Here is a 19,366-nt window from a genome sequence, read left to right as displayed (position 1 = left end):
AGTTGGCAGTTGGAGCTTTGGTCGGACGAGGAGCTGACCTACTATCTCTGTGCTGCAATAAAGCTTGTCCTAAGCTTACCTGTACCAGTTGTCTGCATCTTCATTTACATCACTTGGCGACTTGAGCTGGCGAGAAGTCCGACCACTATTTCCTGTGTATGCAGCCAGAAATCGTCTTCCAGAGAAGTAGTGCCTCAGCTTCCTCAAGAATCCACGTGTGGCACACAGCGCGAATGCGGAACATTGCCTCCGTCTTCTCAGTGACAGCATTTTCGAGCTGATCAAAAGATCGATATTTGTGCCGATTTGCTGTTTGGGACACTGCGGTGACGTCATCTCCATCAACGTCTACCCTCCAACGACGTACCTCCTAGCAACGGCTACATCAACAGTCTTGATCATCGCGAGCAACAGCGTCACCGAAGCAACTTCCTTTGTCGGTGAGTTGCTTAACAACGCTGCGTCACTGAGCGCGTCATTGAAAGCTGAGCAAATGAGCGTCTGACATATTAACACTGAACGTCTGACGCGTGACGCATACGCACGACGTCACGACGTTGTCGGCCATTTTGACAGCATCGCTGCTTCCCTAGTTACACGCCGAGTAACAAAAGACTGTTGTGCACACGCTTAGCAACGCGTAGATTTCATACAAATGTGGTAAGTGGCACCGGAGTGCGAGTAATCGCACACAACAGCTTTGGAATTAATTTTATTACAATCCTTCACTTTGGGCATTATCGAAACGAGGCTAATAAAATTTAGTAGAAACGAGTCTAAAACTCCAGCCATTCATCACAGGTCATCAAGTACAATAACATTAAGCGTTTGCCTTCTAATTACTTTTACTATACTATTTGGTGCATTGAGTTCTCGTTACCTATTAACAACGATTAAAAGTCATGACTCAGTCAATCAATGTTGCTCTCCCTCCTCAATTTTTGGCAGAGCCAGGCAATCCCCCTATAGCATGGGAGGACTGGATAGTTATGTTTCATAACTATATTGAAGCGCTAGATGGAGAAGACTATTCACCTAAACGGAAAAAAGCACTGTTAATGACTACGTTAGGCAAAGAGGGACAACGGTTATTCAGATACTTACCACAAGTATTACCTGCAGGATCACAAGCTGATTTTGATGAATTTAAAGAGGCTGTAACAAGATTAGAAACTCGTTTTGGTAAAGAGGAGAATCTCATTTTGCAGAGATACAAATTTTATAAAAACAAACAATTGGCTGAAGAGAGTATTGACGAGTTTGTTGCAAGGCTACGTGAATTATCTATTAAATGTAACTTAGGCCAGATGGCAGATGAGTTGATCAGAGATCAATTAGTTGTTCAGGCCAACAATAGAAAAGTACAAGAACGTTTGTGGGCGGCTAAGAACCCAACATTGAAAGACGCCATAGAACTGGCCAAAGTCGTAGAAGAAAGCGAAAAATGCATGAGAGAACTCCAAAAAAGTGGCTTGGAAACTAAAGTAGCTGAAATCTCTCATAAGAGTACCCTTAGTGAAAATAGCGACGATGAATCTGCCGCCATTGCAATTGTCAGGAAGAAGGGCTACATTCTTCAGAAAAAGAATGTGCAACCAACATCTCTTAGCAGGTTTAATCAAAAAATGTGTTCGAGATGTGGTAGCTTTTCTCACCCTTCAGATGGGAAGTTCTGTTTTGCAAACAACAAAGAGTGTCTACGGTGTGGGAAAACGGGACACTTTGCTAAAATGTGTAGAAATAAGAATAACTCAAAGGTTACAGTTGTTGACGATTATAATGTTTTGAGGCGTGATGTCAACAAAATTTTGGTCCTGACTGATACTGTGTGTGCGTGTGATAACCAGAGGGGTAACCCCTTCAAGGATGAATTTATAAATGATGGGAATACTGTTACGCTCATGGTTGATACCGGTTCAAAGTGGACCATAATTCCCTTTTCTTTGATGAAAAATGTTTGGGGAAAAAGAGCTTTGAGGACCTGTGACATTTTCCCGTCTGGTTACCAGGGTGAGAGTATTGACATGCTGGGTTTCTTTGAAGCTGAAATTGCTTTCAAGGGCAGATCAGCCTATGGGAAAATATACATATCTGCTGATGGACCAGCAATCCTAGGCCGTCATCACCAATACGATCTCCATATTGTAGTTGATCCCAGGTCTGATAACCCTGTTTCCATTATTGAGACCTCGTCTGTGGAGGATATTTTGGCTAGATTCAAAAATGTGTTTAGAGACCAGTTGGGTGAGCTTATTGGATACTCTCATCGCATAATCCTTAAAGAGGACAGTTACCCTGTACAACACAAGGTGAGAAGAGTACCCTTTGCTTTACGTGATGAAGTTAAGGCTACTCTTGAGGAAATGCTCCAAGGAGGTATCATCGAGCCCATCGAGGCATCTCCTTGGATTTCGCCTGTTGTGATCTCGCAGAAACCGGACAACAAGATCAGGTTCTGTGTGGACCTTCGCTCTCTTAATAAGTGTGTGATAGCCGATGTGTTTCCCCTCCCCAACATTGGTGAACTAGTATCAACCCTTAGAGGAGCAAGGTTCTTTAGTAAGTTGGACCTCAAACACGCTTACCACCAAATTTGCCTGGATGATAACTCAAAGCACTTAACTGCATTTATCACCAGCGAAAGCACATTCCAATTTACTAGACTACCTTTTGGGCTAGTCTCAGCTGCTAGCGTTTTCCAGAGACTTGTCTCTGAAGTTTTCAAAGGTCTCGATAAGGTACTATTTTTTCAAGATGATATCTTGATTTATGGTAGTTCGTTACAAGAACACAACAAAATCCTACATGATGTCTTATGTAGAGTAGATGAAGCTGGGTTAACCTCGAGGAAAGAGAAGTGTGCTTTCCTACTGAAAGAGATAGAATACTTAGGTTTTTGCTTGTCAGAGGATGGCATCAAACCAAAGAAAAATTTAATTGAAGCCATAGAGCTAGCACCCTCCCCAGTCGATAAAGATCAACTTCGATCTTTTATGGGCTTGATCGAATTCTACTCGAAATTTGTAAGAGACTTTGCTTCCAAGACGGCTTCTCTTAGATCTTTACTTAAAAAGGGTGTCAAGTTTAGTTGGACCGTTGAACATGAGTCTTGTTTCAATCTGATAAAAAGAGAGCTCAAATCTGCCAATGTCCTCACCCCTTTTGACACTACTCGGTCCTCCATCTTGATGGTGGACGCAAGTGCCATTGGTCTGGGCGCTGTTCTTTTACAGAAACATGGTAGCGTGGAAAAGACAATTGCATTCGCATCCAGACCTTTGTCCTCTTCTGAGTCTAACTACTCAGTAATAGAGCGGGAAGCTCTTGCCGCAGTCTGGGGTACAAGTTACTTTCGAACCTACTTGTGGGGTTACAAGTTTGTTCTACGTACCGACCACAAACCTCTCGTCAATGTCCTAGCACCTGGTGGAGCTGGTAAAGGTTCTCCCAGGTTGGCGAGACTAGCTTCCCGTTTGCAAGACTTTCAGTGCGAGATTGAATTCATTCACGGGTGGAAGAACATCCAAGCTGATTGTCTGTCGAGGCTCCCTATACCTTCAACTGACTATAGTTCTGATGTTAAGTCTGACGACCTTGCAGTTGCTGTTATGGAGGACGTCTTGTCAGTGGGTGGTGGCACATTTTCCCGTGACGAGTGGTCCAAGGGCATGGAGGAGGATCTGACTTTGAAGACTGTTATTAGTCTCATGTCTAATGGTACTAGGAGGGAAAGCACTGTTAGTCCTTCCGTCAGACCCTTTCTGAAGATTTTGGATGAACTTTCCCTAGAAGGAAAGGATGTACTTATGCGAGGTGACCGCTTTGTTCCCCCTGCTCTGTTAAGAAAGAGAATTCTGGACTTGGCCCATGAGGGACACTTGGGTCAAAGTCTCACGCAACGTCGTGTCAAAATGAACTTTTGGTGGCCCTCTATCGATAATGACGCTGTGGATTGCGTATTGAGGTGTAGTTTTTGTAAGGAGGGCGAGAAGCGTCTCAAAGTTTTAGGCTCCCACTCCACCCACAAGATTACTTTTGAGAGTACTCCATGGCATAGCGTCTGCATAGATTTCATAGGCCCCATGGGTGAGCTTCCTACTGATCACCGGTTTGCTATTGTCCTTATCGATTGTTACTCAAAGTGGTTGTGTGTACAGTTTGTGAGAGAAATCACTACTGATGTCACTATCAAGTTTTTGAAGCACATTTTTTACAATGAAGGGTATCCTTCTGTTCTCATTTCTGACAATGGGACTCAACTCACATCCTCAAAAATGACCTGCTTTCTGCCAAAATAGATGGCTGCAATGGTTACTTATTGTCCTCTGGTAGTCCTTCTTCTCCCATTCCCTTGTCAGCTGGACGGGGGGAGGTGGGTAGTGGCGATGCCTCCACTTCCTTGTGCACTTATCATAATAGTTCTGTGCCTGTTTCTGGTTCTGCTTCTTTTGCTTCTTCTTCTGTACCTTGTATTCCTGCTCCTCCTCCCTCTTCTTTAGCTGATGTCTGCCTGAGGAGCACTCGCTCCCGCCGCCCACCCATGTATTTGAATGACTATGTGCATTAGTGTTTCTTTCCTATTTTTGCGTTCTTGTGTTTCTTTTCATTACAAGGAGGGGAGATATGTTGTACAGTGCTTTGCTCCTTTCTTGGGCTAGCACTCTAGATCTCTCCTTGCGTTCCCATTCTAGAGCTCTCCCATACCTAGTTGGCAGTTGGAGCTTTGGTCGGACGAGGAGCTGACCTACTATCTCTGTGCTGCAATAAAGCTTGTCCTAAGCTTACCTGTACCAGTTGTCTGCATCTTCATTTACATCAGAAACCTTGCCCGTGCTTATAACACTTTTTAACAGAATTCTTCTACAAGGAGATGGTATTCCCCCTTCTTGGCTGGAGGCTACTATCGCCTTAATAGTTAAACCAAATAAAGATCCCCAAAAAATCGAGTCTTATAGACCGATTTCCCTTTTAAACTCAGATCTGAAGATATTTTCTGGAATACTAGCAACCAGATTAGCAAAAGTTATTAAGACAATCATTCACCCAGATCAAAGGGGGTTTATACCTGGCCGCTCAATGAGCTCACGTTTCAGGTGATTGGGGCAATAGATTTAGCAGAGGAGAGAGGACTGCCACTTACCGTTGTAGCAATTGATGCTGCTAAAGCATTTGATCAGGTTAATTGGGTGTACCTCTGGGAGATTATGACAAGGTTTGGGTTTCCTTCCATCTTTATCAAGGTAGTTAAATCCTTATATAGGAGCCCCCGGGCCAAAGTCTTGATTAATGGTGGTCTGACAGATTGGTTTAACATCTCCAGAGGTACCAGGCAGGGCTGTCCCCTGTCCCCCCTCCTGTTCGATGTTTATATCGAGCCCTTTGTATGCTCCGTGAGATCGGACTCTGTTATTTTACCTTTTAAGAAGCCCTCTTGGTACCTCCTGCAAGTCCTATGCAGCAGAATTCCTGAGCGCTGGTTGGAGGCCCAGCACCCTTTCTCCACCACTCTGCAAATGCGACTACTGGTTATAGAGGTGTTTGTAATGTTATAGGTTTTGCATTTGCGAGATTTAGAGCTATTGGCAATGTAAATGTAAACGTTTTTTAATGTTTTTCGGAGTGGAGTAGATGTGCGTTGTGTATATTGGAATTATGTGGTAAGTTGTGCAGTGAAATTATGTGGATAGAAAGTATGTAGTATTTATTTTATAGTTATGTTGTAGAGTGGGATTATGTGTTATGGAGGCTAATTATGTGGTAGGGTAGTCTGTGTTGTGGAGTGGTAATGTCAGGTTTAGTCTGCTTCATTTCCATAGAAGCTCAACTATGAACTCAATGAGACAAAAAAAAGAAGGAATCACTGAGGAGTACTTCTGGACCTAGTCAGAGGTATGAGCAAGGCCACTGGAATGATGCGACTTTTTGGCTGCACCGACTTTCGCACAAATATAAATTTTTCGCATTAGAAACATAATTCATCATCTGCTCCCTAATCTGTAGATTTGAACAAAAAAAGCCTTTTTTCTAGCTCCAATGGCTCCAACGTTATCAAAAATGCAGCGACAAGTGTTACAGCGTGTTTGAAGGTCCTTCGCAAACCTAGAATGGTCACCTGTTACTTATTTCTAAATGTGGGAGTTTAACTGGTATTAATGGTGTGCAAGCCACTCTTGCTTCCTTCTGTGCCTCTTTCTGCGCCTCTCTTGCCTCTCTTGCACCTATGTTGCTTCTTTCTGTACCTCTCTTGCTACTTTCTACACCTCTGTTGCTTCTTTCAGCACTTCTCTTGACTCTTTCTGCACTTCTCTTGCCGGTTTCTGCACCTCTCTTGCTTCTTTCTGCACTTCTCTTGCGTGTTTCTGCAGTTCTCTTCCTTTTTTTGCACCCCTCTTGACTCTTTTTGCACCTCTGTTGGTTCTTTCTGCACTGCTCTTGCTTCTTTCTGCACATTACTTGTCTCTTTCTGCACTTCCCCTGCTTCTTTCTGCTCTTCTGTTGCTTCGTTCAGCAATTACCTTGCCTATTTCTGTCCTTCCCTTCCTTTTATTTGCACCTCACTTGCATGTTTCTGCATTTCTCTTTATTTTTTTGCACCCCTCTTCCCTCTTTTAGCACCTCTGTTGGTTCTTTCTGCACTGGTCTTGCTTCTTTCTGCACCTCACTTGTCTCTTTCTGCACTTCTCCTGCTTCTTTCTACTCCTCTGTTGCTTCTTGCAGGAGTTCTCTTGCCTCGTTCTGTACTTCTCTTCCTTCTTTTTTCACCTCTCTTGCCTCTATTTGCACCTCTGTTGGTTCTTTCTGCACTGCTCTTACTTCTTTTTGCACCTCACTTGCGTCTTTCTGCACCTCTGTTACTTCTTTCAGCAATTCTCTTGTCTCTTTATGCACACCTGTACCCTCTTTCTGCACCTTTCTTTCCTGTTTCTGCACCTCTTTTGCCTCTTTTTGCACCTCTGTTGGTTCTTTCTACAATGCTCTTGCTTCTTTCTGCACCTCACTTGTCTCTTTCTGCAATTCTCATGCTTCTTTCTGCACTTCTCTTCCTCCTTTTTGCATCTCTCTTGCCTCTTTTTGCACCTCTGTTGGTTCTTTCTGCACTGCTCTTGCTTCTTTCTGCACCTCACTTGCCTCCTTCTGCACTTCTATTGCTTCTTGCTACACCAATGTTGCTTCTTTCAGCAATTCTCTTGCCTCTTTCTGAACCCCTGTTCCCTCTTTCTGCACCTTTCTTGCCTGTTTCTGCACCCCTCTTGCCTCTTTTTGCACCTCTGTGGGTACTTTCTGCACTGCTCTTGCTTGTTTCTGCACCTCACTCGTCTCTTTCTGCACTTCCCCATCTTCTTTCTATGCCTCTGTTGCTTCTTTTAGCAATTCTCTTGCCTCTTTATGCACTTCTCGTCCTTCTCTTTGCATCCCTCTTGCCTATTTTTGCACCTCTGTGGGGTCTTTCTGCACTACACTTGTTTCTTTCTGCACCTCACTTGTCTATTTCTGCACTTCTCGTGCTTTTTTACTACTCCTCTGTTGCTTCTTTCAGCAATTCTCTTGTCTCTTTCTGCACTTCTCTTCCTTCTTTTTGCATCTCTCTTGCCTCTTTTTGCACCTCCATTGGTTCTTTCTGAACTGCTCTTGCTTCTTTCTGCACCTCACTTGCCTCCTTCTGCCCTTCTATTGCTTCTTGTTACACCTCTGTTGCTTCTTTCAGCAATTCTCTTGCCTCTTTCTGGACCCCTGTTCCCTCTTTCTGCACCTTTCTTGCCTGTTTCTGCACCTCTCTTGCCTCTTTTTTCACCTCTGTTGGTACTTTCTGCACTGGTCTTGCTTGTTTCTGCACTTCACTTGTGTCTTTCTGCACTTCTCTTGCTTCTTTCTAATCCTCTGTTGCTTCTTTCAGCAATTCTCTTGCCTATTTCTGCACTTCTATTACTTCTGTTTGTACCGCTCTTGCCTCTTATTGCAACTCCGTTGGTGTGCAAGCCACTCTTGCTTCCTTCTGTGCCTCTTTCTGCGCCTCTCTTGCCTCTCTTGCACCTATGTTGCTTCTTTCTGTACCTCTCTTGCTACTTTCTACACCTCTGTTGCTTCTTTCAGCACTTCTCTTGACTCTTTCTGCACTTCTCTTGCCGGTTTCTGCACCTCTCTTGCTTCTTTCTGCACTTCTCTTGCGTGTTTCTGCAGTTCTCTTCCTTTTTTTGCACCCCTCTTGACTCTTTTTGCACCTCTGTTGGTTCTTTCTGCACTGCTCTTGCTTCTTTCTGCACATTACTTGTCTCTTTCTGCACTTCTCTTGCTTCTTTCTGCTCCTCTGTTGCTTCGTTCAGCAATTCCCTTGCCTCTTTCTGTCCTTCCCTTCCTTTTATTTGCACCTCACTTGCATGTTTCTGCATTTCTCTTTCTTTTTTTGCACCCCTTTTCCCTCTTTTAGCACCTCTGTTGGTTCTTTCTGCACTGGTCTTGCTTCTTTCTGCACCTCACTTGTCTCTTTCTGCACTTCTCCTGCTTCTTTCTACTCCTCTGTTGCTTCTTGCAGGAGTTCTCTTGCCTCGTTCTGTACTTCTCTTCCTTCTTTTTTTCACCTCTCTTGCCTCTATTTGCACCTCTGTTGGTTCTTTCTGCACTGCTCTTACTTCTTTTTGCACCTCACTTGCGTCTTTCTGCACCTCTGTTACTTCTTTCAGCAATTCTCTTGTCTCTTTATGCACACCTGTACCCTCTTTCTGCACCTTTCTTTCCTGTTTCTGCACCTCTTTTGCCTCTTTTTGCACCTCTGTTGGTTCTTTCTACACTGCTCTTGCTTCTTTCTGCACCTCACTTGTCTCTTTCTGCAATTCTCATGCTTCTTTCTGCACTTCTCTTCCTCCTTTTTGCATCTCTCTTGCCTCTTTTTGCACCTCTGTTGGTTCTTTCTGCACTGCTCTTGCTTCTTTCTGCACCTCACTTGCCTCCTTCTGCACTTCTATTGCTTCTTGCTACACCAATGTTGCTTCTTTCAGCAATTCTCTTGCCTCTTTCTGAACCCCTGTTCCCTCTTTCTGCACCTTTCTTGCCTGTTTCTGCACCTCTCTTGCCTCTTTTTGCACCTCTGTGGGTACTTTCTGCACTGCTCTTGCTTGTTTCTGCACCTCACTCGTCTCTTTCTGCACTTCCCCATCTTCTTTCTGCTCCTCTGTTGCTTCGTTCAGCAATTCCCTTGCCTATTTCTGTCCTTCCCTTCCTTTTATTTGCACCTCACTTGCATGTTTCTGCATTTCTCTTCCTTTTTTTGCACCCCTCTTCCCTCTTTTAGCACCTCTGTTGGTTCTTTCTGCACTGGTCTTGCTTCTTTCTGCACCTCACTTGTCTCTTTCTGCACTTCTCCTGCTTCTTTCTACTCCTCTGTTGCTTCTTGCAGGAGTTCTCTTGCCTCGTTCTGTACTTCTCTTCCTTCTTTTTTGCACCCCTCTTGACTCTTTTTGCACCTCTGTTGGTTCTTTCTGCACTGCTCTTGCTTCTTTCTGCACATTACTTGTCTCTTTCTGCACTTCTCTTGCTTCTTTCTGCTCCTCTGTTGCTTCGTTCAGCAATTCCCTTGCCTATTTCTGTCCTTCCCTTCCTTTTATTTGCACCTCACTTGCATGTTTCTGCATTTCTCTTTCTTTTTTTGCACCCCTCTTCCCTCTTTTAGCACCTCTGTTGGTTCTTTCTGCACTGGTCTTGCTTCTTTCTGAACCTCACTTGTCTCTTTCTGCACTTCTCCTGCTTCTTTCTACTCCTCTGTTGCTTCTTGCAGGAGTTCTCTTGCCTCGTTCTGTACTTCTCTTCCTTCTTTTTTTCACCTCTCTTGCCTCTATTTGCACCTCTGTTGGTTCTTTCTGCACTGCTCTTACTTCTTTTTGCACCTCACTTGCGTCTTTCTGCACCTCTGTTACTTCTTTCAGCAATTCTCTTGTCTCTTTCTGCACACCTGTACCCTCTTTCTGCACCTTTCTTCCCTGTTTCTGCACCTCTTTTGCCTCTTTTTGCACCTCTGTTGGTTCTTTCTACACTGCTCTTGCTTCTTTCTGCACCTCACTTGTCTCTTTCTGCAATTCTCATGCTTCTTTCTGCACTTCTCTTCCTCCTTTTTGCATCTCTCTTGCCTCTTTTTGCACCTCTGTTGGTTCTTCCTGCACTGCTCTTGCTTCTTTCTGCACCTCACTTGCCTCCTTCTGCACTTCTATTGCTTCTTGCTACACCAATGTTGCTTCTTTCAGCAATTCTCTTGCCTCTTTCTGAACCCCTGTTCCCTCTTTCTGCACCTTTCTTGCCTGTTTCTGCACCTCTCTTGCCTCTTTTTGCACCTCTGTGGGTACTTTCTGCACTGCTCTTGCTTGTTTCTGCACCTCACTCGTCTCTTTCTGCACTTCCCCATCTTCTTTCTATGCCTCTGTTGCTTCTTTTAGCAATTCTCTTGCCTCTTTATGCACTTCTCGTCCTTCTCTTTGCATCCCTCTTGCCTATTTTTGCACCTCTGTGGGGTCTTTCTGCACTACACTTGTTTCTTTCTGCACCTCACTTGTCTATTTCTGCACTTCTCTTGCTTTTTTCTACTCCTCTGTTGCTTCTTTCAGCAATTCTCTTGTCTCTTTCTGCACTTCTCTTCCTTCTTTTTGCATCTCTCTTGCCTCTTTTTGCACCTCCATTGGTTCTTTCTGAACTGCTCTTGCTTCTTTCTGCACCTCACTTGCCTCCTTCTGCCCTTCTATTGCTTCTTGTTACACCTCTGTTGCTTCTTTCAGCAATTCTCGTGCCTCTTTCTGGACCCCTGTTCCCTCTTTCTGCACCTTTCTTGCCTGTTTCTGCACCTCTCTTGCCTCTTTTTGCACCTCTGTTGGTACTTTCTGCACTGGTCTTGCTTGTTTCTGCACTTCACTTGTGTCTTTCTGTACTTCTCTTGCTTCTTTCTAATCCTCTGTTGCTTCTTTCAGCAATTCTCTTGCCTATTTCTGCACTTCTATTACTTCTGTTTGTACTGCTCTTGCCTCTTATTGCAACTCCGTTGGTTCTTTCTGCACTGCTTTTGCTTCTTTCTGCACCTCACTTGTCTCTTCCTGCACTTCTCTTGCTTCTTTCTACACCTCTCTTGCTTCTTTCAGCAACTCTCTTGCCTCTTTCTGTACCACTGTACCCTCTTTCTGTACCTTTATTGCCTCCTTCTGCATATCACTTGCCTCTTTTCTTTTTTCACCTCTGTTTATTCTTTTGCACGGCTCTTGCTTAGTTCTTTCTGCACCTCTCTTGGACATTTCTGCACTCCTCTTGCCTCTTTCTGCACCCTTTTTCCTGTTTAGCACCATCTTGCCTTTGTCTGCACCTCTGTTACATCTTTCTGTCCCTCTTTTGCTGTTTCCGCAACTCTCATGTCTCTTTTTGCAGTTCTCTTGCTTCCTTCTGCACCTCTGTTGCTTCTTTCTGTACTTCTCTTGCTTCTTTCTATACCTCTGTTGCTTCTTTCAGCAATTCTCTTGAATCTTTCTGCACTTCTCTTGCCGGTTTCTGCACCATTCTTGCTTCTTTCTGCACTTCTCTTGCGTGTTTCTGCACTTCTCTTCCTTTTTTTACACCTCTCTTGACTCTTTTTGCACCTCTGTTGATTCTTTCTGCACTGCTTTTGCTTCTTTCTGCACCTTACTTGTCTCTTTCTCCACTTCTCTTGCTTCTTTCTGCTCCTCTGTTGCTTCTTCCAGCAATTCCCTTGCCTCTTTCTGTACTTCCCTTCCTTTTATTTGCACCCCACTTGCCTGTTTCTGCACTTCTCTTCCTTTTCTTGCATCCCTCTTGCCTCTTTTTGCACCTCTGTTGGTTCTTTCTGCACTGCTCTTGCTTCTTTCTGTACCTTACTTGTCTCTTTCTCCACTTCTCTTACTTCTTCCGACTCCTCTGTTGCTTCTTGCGGGAATTCTCTTGCCTCTTTCTCCACATCCCTTCCTTCTTTTTTCACCTCTCTTGCCTCTATTAACACCTCTGTTGGTTCTTTCTACACCTCTGTTGCTCCTTTCAGCAATTCTCTTGCCTCTTTCTGCACCCCTGTACCCTCTTTCTGCACCTTTCTTTCCTGTTTCTGCACCTCTTTTGCCTCTTTTTGCACCTCTGTTGGTTCTTTCTGCACCTCACTTGTCTCTTTCTGCACTTCTCATGCTCCTTTCTACTCCTCTGTTGCTTCTTTCAGCAATTCTCTTTCCTCTTTCTGCACTTCTCTTCCTTCTTTTTGCACCCCTCGCCTCTTTTTGCATCTCTGTGGTCATGTCAGCACTGCTCTTGCTTGTTTATGCACCTCACTTACCTCTTACTGCACTTCTCTAGCATCTTTCTACTCCTCTGTTGCTTCTTTCAGCAATTCTCTTGCCTCTTTCTGCACTGCTCTTCCTTCTTTTTGCCTCTCTCTGGCCTCTTTTTGCACCTCCATTGGTTCTTTCTGCACTGCTTCAGCTTCTTTCTGCACCTCACTTGCCTCCCTTTGCACTTCTATTGCTTCTTGTTACACCTCTGTTGCTTCTTTCAGCAATTCTCTTGCCTCTTTATGCACTTCTCTTCCTTCTTTTTGCACCCCTCTTGCATCTTTTTGCACCTCTGTTGGTTCTTTCTGCACTGCCCTTGCTTCTTTCTACACCTCACCTGTCGCTTTCTGCACTTCTCTTTCTCCTTTCTACTCCACTGTTGATACTTTCAGTAATTCTCTTGCCTCTTTCTGCCTTTCTCGTCCTTCTTTTTGCCCCTCTATTGCCTCTTTTTGCACCTCTGTTGGTTCTATCTGCACTACACCTGCTTTTTTCTGAACCTCACTTGCCTCCTTCTGTACTTCTATTGCTTCTTTCTCCTCCTCTGTTGCTTCTTTCAGAAATTCTTTTGCCTCTTTCTGCCCTTCTTGTCCTTCTTTTTGCACCCCTCTTGCCTCTTTTTGCACCTTTGTTGTTTCTTTCTACACTGCTCTTGCTTCTTTCTGCACCTCACTTGTCTCTTTCTACACTTCTCTTGCTTCTTTCTACTCCTTTGTTGCTTCTTTCAGCAATTCTCTTGCCTCTTTCTGCACTTCTCTTCCTTCTTTTTGCCCCTCTATTGTCTCTTTTTGCACCTCTGTTGGTTCTTTCTGCACTACTCCTGCTTCTCTCTGCACCTCACTTGCCTCCTTCTGCACTTCTATTGCTTCTTTCTACTCCTCTGTTGCTTCTTTCAGCAATTCTTTTGCCTCTTTCTGCCCTTCTCGTCCTTCTTTTTGTACCCCTCTTGCCTCTTTTTGCACCTTTGTTGTTTCTTTCTGCACTGCTCTTGCTTCTTTCTGCACCTCACTTGTCTCTTTCTACACTTCTTTTGCTTCTTTCTACTCCCCTGTTGTTTCTTTCAGCAAATATCTTGCCTCTTTCTGCAGCTCTCTTCCTTCTTTTTGCCCATCTATTGTCTCGTTTTGCACCTCTGTTGGTTCTTTCTGCACTGCCCTTGCTTCTTTCTGCACCTCTCTTGGGTCTTTCTGCAGCTCTGTTGGTACTTTCTGCACTGTTCTTGCTTGTTTCTGCACCTCACTTGTCTCTTTCTGCACTTCTCCTGCTTCTTTCTACACCTCTGTTGCTTCTTTTAGCAATTCTGTTGCCTCTTTATGCACTACTTCTCTTCCTTCTTTTCGCACCCTTCTTGCATCTTTTTGCACCTCTGTTGGTTCTTTCTGCACTGTCCTTGCTTCTTTCTGCACTTCACTTGCCTCCATCTGCACTTCTATTGCGTCTTTCTACACATCTGTTGCTTCTTTCAGCAATTTTCTTGCCTCTTTCTGCACACCTGTTCCCTCTCTCTGCACCTTTCTTGCCTGTTTCTGCACCCCTCTTGCCTCTTGTTGAACCTCTTTTGGTACTTTCTGCACTGCCCTTGCTTCTTTCTGTACCTCACTTGCCTTTTTCTGCACCTCTCTTCCTTCTTTTTGCCCCTATATTGCCTCTTTGTGTACCTCTATTGGTTCTTTCTGCACTACTCCTGCTTCTTTCTGCACCTCACTTGCCTCCTTCTGCACTTCTATTGCTTCTTTCTACTCCTCTGTTGCTTCTTTCAGCAATTCTTTAGCCTCTCTCTGCCCTTCTCGTCCTTCTTTTTGCACCCCTCTTGCCTCTTTTTGCACCTTTGTTGTTTCTTTCTGCACTGCTCTTGCTTCTTTCTGCACCTCACTTGTCTCTTTCTACACTTCTCTTGCTTCTTTCTACTCCTCTGTTGTTTCTTTCAGCAAATATCTTGCCCCTTTCTGCACCTCTCTTCCTTCTTTTTGCCCCTGTATTGTCTCGTTTTGCACCTCTGTTGGTTCTTTCTGCACTACCCTTGCTTCTTTCTGTACCTCACATGTCTCTTTCTACACTTCTCTTGCTTCTTTCTACTCCTCTGTTGCTTCTTTCAGCAATTCTCTTGCCTCTTTCTGTACCTCTCTTCTTCCTTTTTGCCCCTTTATTGCCTCTTTTTGCACCTCTGTTGGTTCTTTCTGCACTACTCTTGCCTCTTTCTGTACCTCTCTTGCGTGTTTCTGCACCTCTGTTGGTACTTTCTGCACTGTTCTTTCTTGTTTCTGCACCTCACATGTCTCGTTCTGCACTTCTGCTTCTTTCTACTCCTCTGTTGCTTAAATTAGCAATTCTCCTGCCACTTTCTGAAATTATCTTCCTTCTTTTTGTACCCCTCTTGCCTCTTTTTGCACCTCTGTTGGTTCTTTCTGCACTGCTCTTGCTTCTTTCTGCACTTCACTTGCCTCCATCTGCACTTCTATTGCGTCTTTCTACACCTCTGTTGCTTCTTTCAGCAATATTCTTGCCTCTTTCTGCACCCCTGTTCCCTCTTTCTGCACCTTTCTTGCATGTTTCTGCACCCCTCTTGCCTATTGTTGTACCTCTGTTGGTACTTTCTGCACTGCTCTTGCTTCTTTTTGTACCTCACTTGCCCTTTTCTGCACCTCTCTTCCTTCTTTCTGCCCCTCTATTGCCTCTTTTTGCACCTCTGTTGGTACTTTCTGCACTGGTCTTGCTTGTTTCTGCACTTCACTTGTGTCTTTCTGTACTTCTCTTGCTTCTTTCTAATCCTCTGTTGCTTCTTTCAGCAATTCTCTTGCCTATTTCTGCACTTCTATTCCTTCTTTTTGTACCTCTCTTGCCTCTTATTGCAACTCCGTTGGTTCTTTCTGCACTGCTTTTGCTTCTTTCTGCAGCTCACTTGTCTCTTCCTGCACTTCTCTTGCTTCTTTCTACACCTCTCTTGCTTCTTTCAGCAACTCTCTTGCCTCTTTCTGTACCCCTGTACCCTCTTTCTGTACCTTTCTTGCCTCCTTCTGCATATCACTTGCCTCTTTTCTTTTTTCACCTCTGTTGATTCTTTTGCACGGCTCTTGCTTAGTTCTTTCTGCACCTCTCTTGGACATTTCTGCACTCCTCTTGCCTCTTTCTGCATCCTTTTTACCTGTTTAGCACCATCTTGCCACTGTCTGCACCTCTGTTACATCTTTCTGTCCCTCTTTTGCTGTTTCCACAACTCTTGTGTCTCTTTTTGCAATTCTCTTGCTTTCTTCTGCACCTCTGTTGCTTCTTTCTGTACTTCTCTTGCTTCTTTCTATACCTCTGTTGCTTCTTTCAGCAATTCTCTTGAATCTTTCTCCACTTCTCTTGCCGGTTTCTGCACCATTCTTGCTTCTTTCTGCACTTCTCTTGCGTGTTTCTGCACTTCTCTTCCTTTTTTTGCACCTCTCTTGACTCTTTTTGCACTTCTGTTGATTCTTTCTGCACTGCTCTTGCTTCTTTCTGCACCTTACTTGTCTCTTTCTCCACTTCTCTTGCTTCTTTCTGCTCCTCTGTTGCTTCTTCCAGCAATTCCCTTGCCTCTTTCTGTACTTCCCTTCCTTTTATTTGCACCTCACTTGCCTGTTTCTGCACTTCTCTTCCTTTTCTTGCACCCCTCTTGCCTCTTTTTGCACCTCTGTTGGTTCTTTCAGCAATTCTCTTTAATCTTTCTGCACTTCTCTTGCCGGTTTCTGCACCTCTCTTGCTTCTTTCTGCACTTCTCTTGCATGCTTCTGCACTTCTCTACCTTTTTTTGCACCCCTCTTACTCTTTTTGCACCTCTGTTGGTTCTTTCTGCACTGCTCTTGCTTCTTTCTGCACCTTACTTGTCTCTTTATCCACTTCTCTTACTTCTTCCTACTCCTCTGTTGCTTCTTGCAGGAATTCACTTTCCTCTTTCTCCACTTCCCTTCCTTCTTTTTTCACCTATAGTGCCTCTATTTGCATCTCTGTTCCTTCTTTCTACACCTCTGTTGCTCCTTTCAGCAATTCTCTTGTCTCTTCCGGCACCCGTGTACCCTCTTTCTGCACCTTTCTTTCCTGTTTCTGCACCTCGTTTGCCTCTTTTTGCACCTCTGTTGGTTCTTTCTGCACCTCACTTGTCTCTTTCTGCACTTCTCATGCTTCTTTCTACTCCTCTGTTGCTTCTTTCAGTAATTCTCTTGCCTCTTTCTGCACTTCTCTTCCTTCTTTTTGTGCCCCTCGCATCTTTTTGCATCTCTGTGGTCATGTCAGCACTGCTCTTGCTTGTTTATGTACCTCACTTACCTCTTACTGCACTTCTCTAGCATCTTTCTACTCCTCTGTTGCTTCTTTCAGCAATTCTCTTGCCTCTTTCTGCACTTCTCTACCTTCTTTTTGCATCTCTCTTGCCTCTTTTTGCACCTCCATTGGTTCTTTCTGCACTGCTCTTGCTTCTTTCTCCACCTCAATTGCCTCCTTCTGCACTTCTATTGCTTCTTGTTACACCTCTGTTGCTTCTTTCAGCAATTCTCTTGCCTCTTTCTGAACCCCAGTTCCCTCTTTCTGTACCTTTCTTGCCTGTTTCTGCACCTCTCTTGCCTCTTTTTGCACCTCTGTTGGTACTTTCTGCACTGCTCTTGCTTGTTTCTGCACCTCACTTGTCTCTTTCTGCACTTCCCCTGCTTCTTTCTACACCTCTGTTGCTTCTTTTAGCAATTCTCTTGCCTCTTTATGCACTTCTCTTCCTTCTTTTTGCAACCCTCTTGCATCTTTTTGCACCTCTGTTGTTTCTTTCTGCACTGCCATTGCTTCTTTCTACACCTCACCTGTCTCTTTCTGCACTTCTCTTTCTCCTTTCTACTCCACTGTTGCTACTTTCAGCAATTCTCTTGCCTCTTTCTGCCATTCTCGTCCTTCTTTTTGCCCCTCTATTGCCTCTTTTTGCCCCTCTGTTGGTTCTTTCTGCACTACTCCTGCTTCTTTCTGTGCCTCACTTGCCTCCTTCTGCACTTCTTTTGCTACTTTCTACTCCTCTGTTGCATTTTTCAGCAATTCTTTTGCCTCTTTCTGCCCTTCTCGTCCTTCTTTTTGCACCCATCTTGCCTCTTTTTGCACCTTTGTTGTTTCTTTCTGCACTGTTCTTGCTTCTTTCTGCACCTCACTTGTCTCTTTCTACACTTCTCTTGCTTCTTTCTATTCCTTTGTTGTTTCTTTCAGCAATTCTCTTGCCTCTTTCTGCACTTCTCTTCCTTCTTTTTGCTCCTCTATTGCCTCTTTTTGCACCTCTGTTGGTTCTTTCTGCACTACTCCTGCTTCTTTCTGCACCTCACTTGCCTCCTTCTGCACTTCTATTGCTTCTTTCTACTCCTCTGCTGTTTCTTTCAGCAAATATCTTGCCTCTTTCTGCACCTCTCTTCCTTCTTTTTGCCCCTGTATTGTCTCGTTTGCACCTCTGTTGGTTCTTTCTGCACTACCCTTGCTTCTTTTCTGCACCTCTCTTGCATCTTTCTGCACCTCTGTTGGTTGATTCTGCACTGCTCTTGCTTCTTTCTGTACCTCACTTGCCTCTTTCTTTACTTATCTTGCTTATTTCTGCACCTCGTTTGCACATTTCTGTATCCCTCTTGCCTCTTTCTGCACCCTCTTCCCTATTTCTCCACCTTGTTTGCTTCTTTCTGCACTTCTCTTGCTTCTTTTTGCACTGCTCTTGCTTCTCTCTATACCTCTGTTGCACCCCGTGCCTCTTTCTGCACCCCTGGACCCTTTTTCTGCAACTTTCTTGCCTGGTTCTGCACCTCTCTTGCCTCTTTTTGCACCTCTGTTGGTTCTTTCTGCACTGCTCTTGCTTCTTTCCGCACCTCACTTGTCTCTTTCTGCACTTTTCTTGCTTCTTTCTACTCCTCTGTAGTTTCTTTCAGCAATTCTCTTGCCTCTTCCTACATTTCTCTTCCATGTTTTTGCACCCTTTTGCCTATTTTTGCACCTCGGTTGGTTCATTCTGCACTGCTTTTGCTTCTTTCTACACCTCTCTTCCTTCTTTCAGCAATTCTCTTGTCTCTTTCTGTACTTCTCATGCTTGTTTCTGTACCTCTTTTGTAAATTTCTGAATCCCTATTGCCTCTTTCTGTACCCTCTACCTGTATTTTTCCACCTCTTTTACTTCTCTCTGTACTTCTCTTGCTTCTTTAGGGAGTGCTCTTGCTTCTTTCTACACCTCTGTTGCTTCTTTCAGCAATTCTCTTGCCTCTTTCTGCACCTCTCTTCCTTCTTTTTGCCCCTCTATTGCCTCTTTTTGTACCTCTGTTGGTTCTTTCTGCACTACTCCTGCTTCTTTCTGCACCTCACTTGCCTTCTTCCGCACTTCTATTGCTTCTTTCTACTCCTCTGTTGCTTCTTTCAGCAATTCTTTTGCCTCTTTCTGCCCTTCTCGCCCTTATTTTTGCACCCCTCTTGCCTCTTTTTGCGCCTTTGTTGTTTCTTTCTGCACTGCTCTTGCTTCTTTCTGCACCTCACTTGTCTCTTTCTACACTTCTCTTGCTTCTTTCTACTCCTCTGTTGCTTAATTTAGCAATTCTCCTGCCACTTTATGCACTGGAGATGAGCCTATCACGAAGTCCTTTCTGGAGTCACTCTTCCTCACGCTCAGGGATGATATCCAGTCGGTAAAGATGGAATTCGCCACTGAACTTAAATAAGTACAGAAAGACGTTAATAGTATTGGGGAGCGGGTGGTCACACTGGAGTCAAGAGCGACACGGCTGTCTCGGATCTGACTACTCTCCTGAGGGAGGGCATTCGACTACAAGACCAGCATATAGACATGCAGCTGCACCTGGAAGACATCGAAAATTGTTCTCGCAGGCACAACATTAGAATCTGCGGGTTGAAAGCATCAGAAGACACCTGTGATCTGTTTACTTTCGCCACTGCTCTTTTCCGACATGTATTGGGTGACTCCTTTGAGGCGGACATCATATTAGACAGAGCGCACAGGGTGGGCCCACCTCTTGGTCTTAACGCTTCGCCAGCTGATATCTTGGTGTGTGTCCAAGACTTCAAACCAAGGAAGCCATTCTCTCCAAAGCGAG

The sequence above is a fragment of the Lissotriton helveticus genome, chromosome 3_1 (assembly GCF_964261635.1).
Source record: "Lissotriton helveticus chromosome 3_1, aLisHel1.1, whole genome shotgun sequence".
Lineage (NCBI taxonomy): Eukaryota > Metazoa > Chordata > Amphibia > Caudata > Salamandridae > Lissotriton > Lissotriton helveticus.
The sequence above is the reverse complement of the archived record's forward strand: the minus strand, read 5'-3'. Positions refer to the sequence as shown.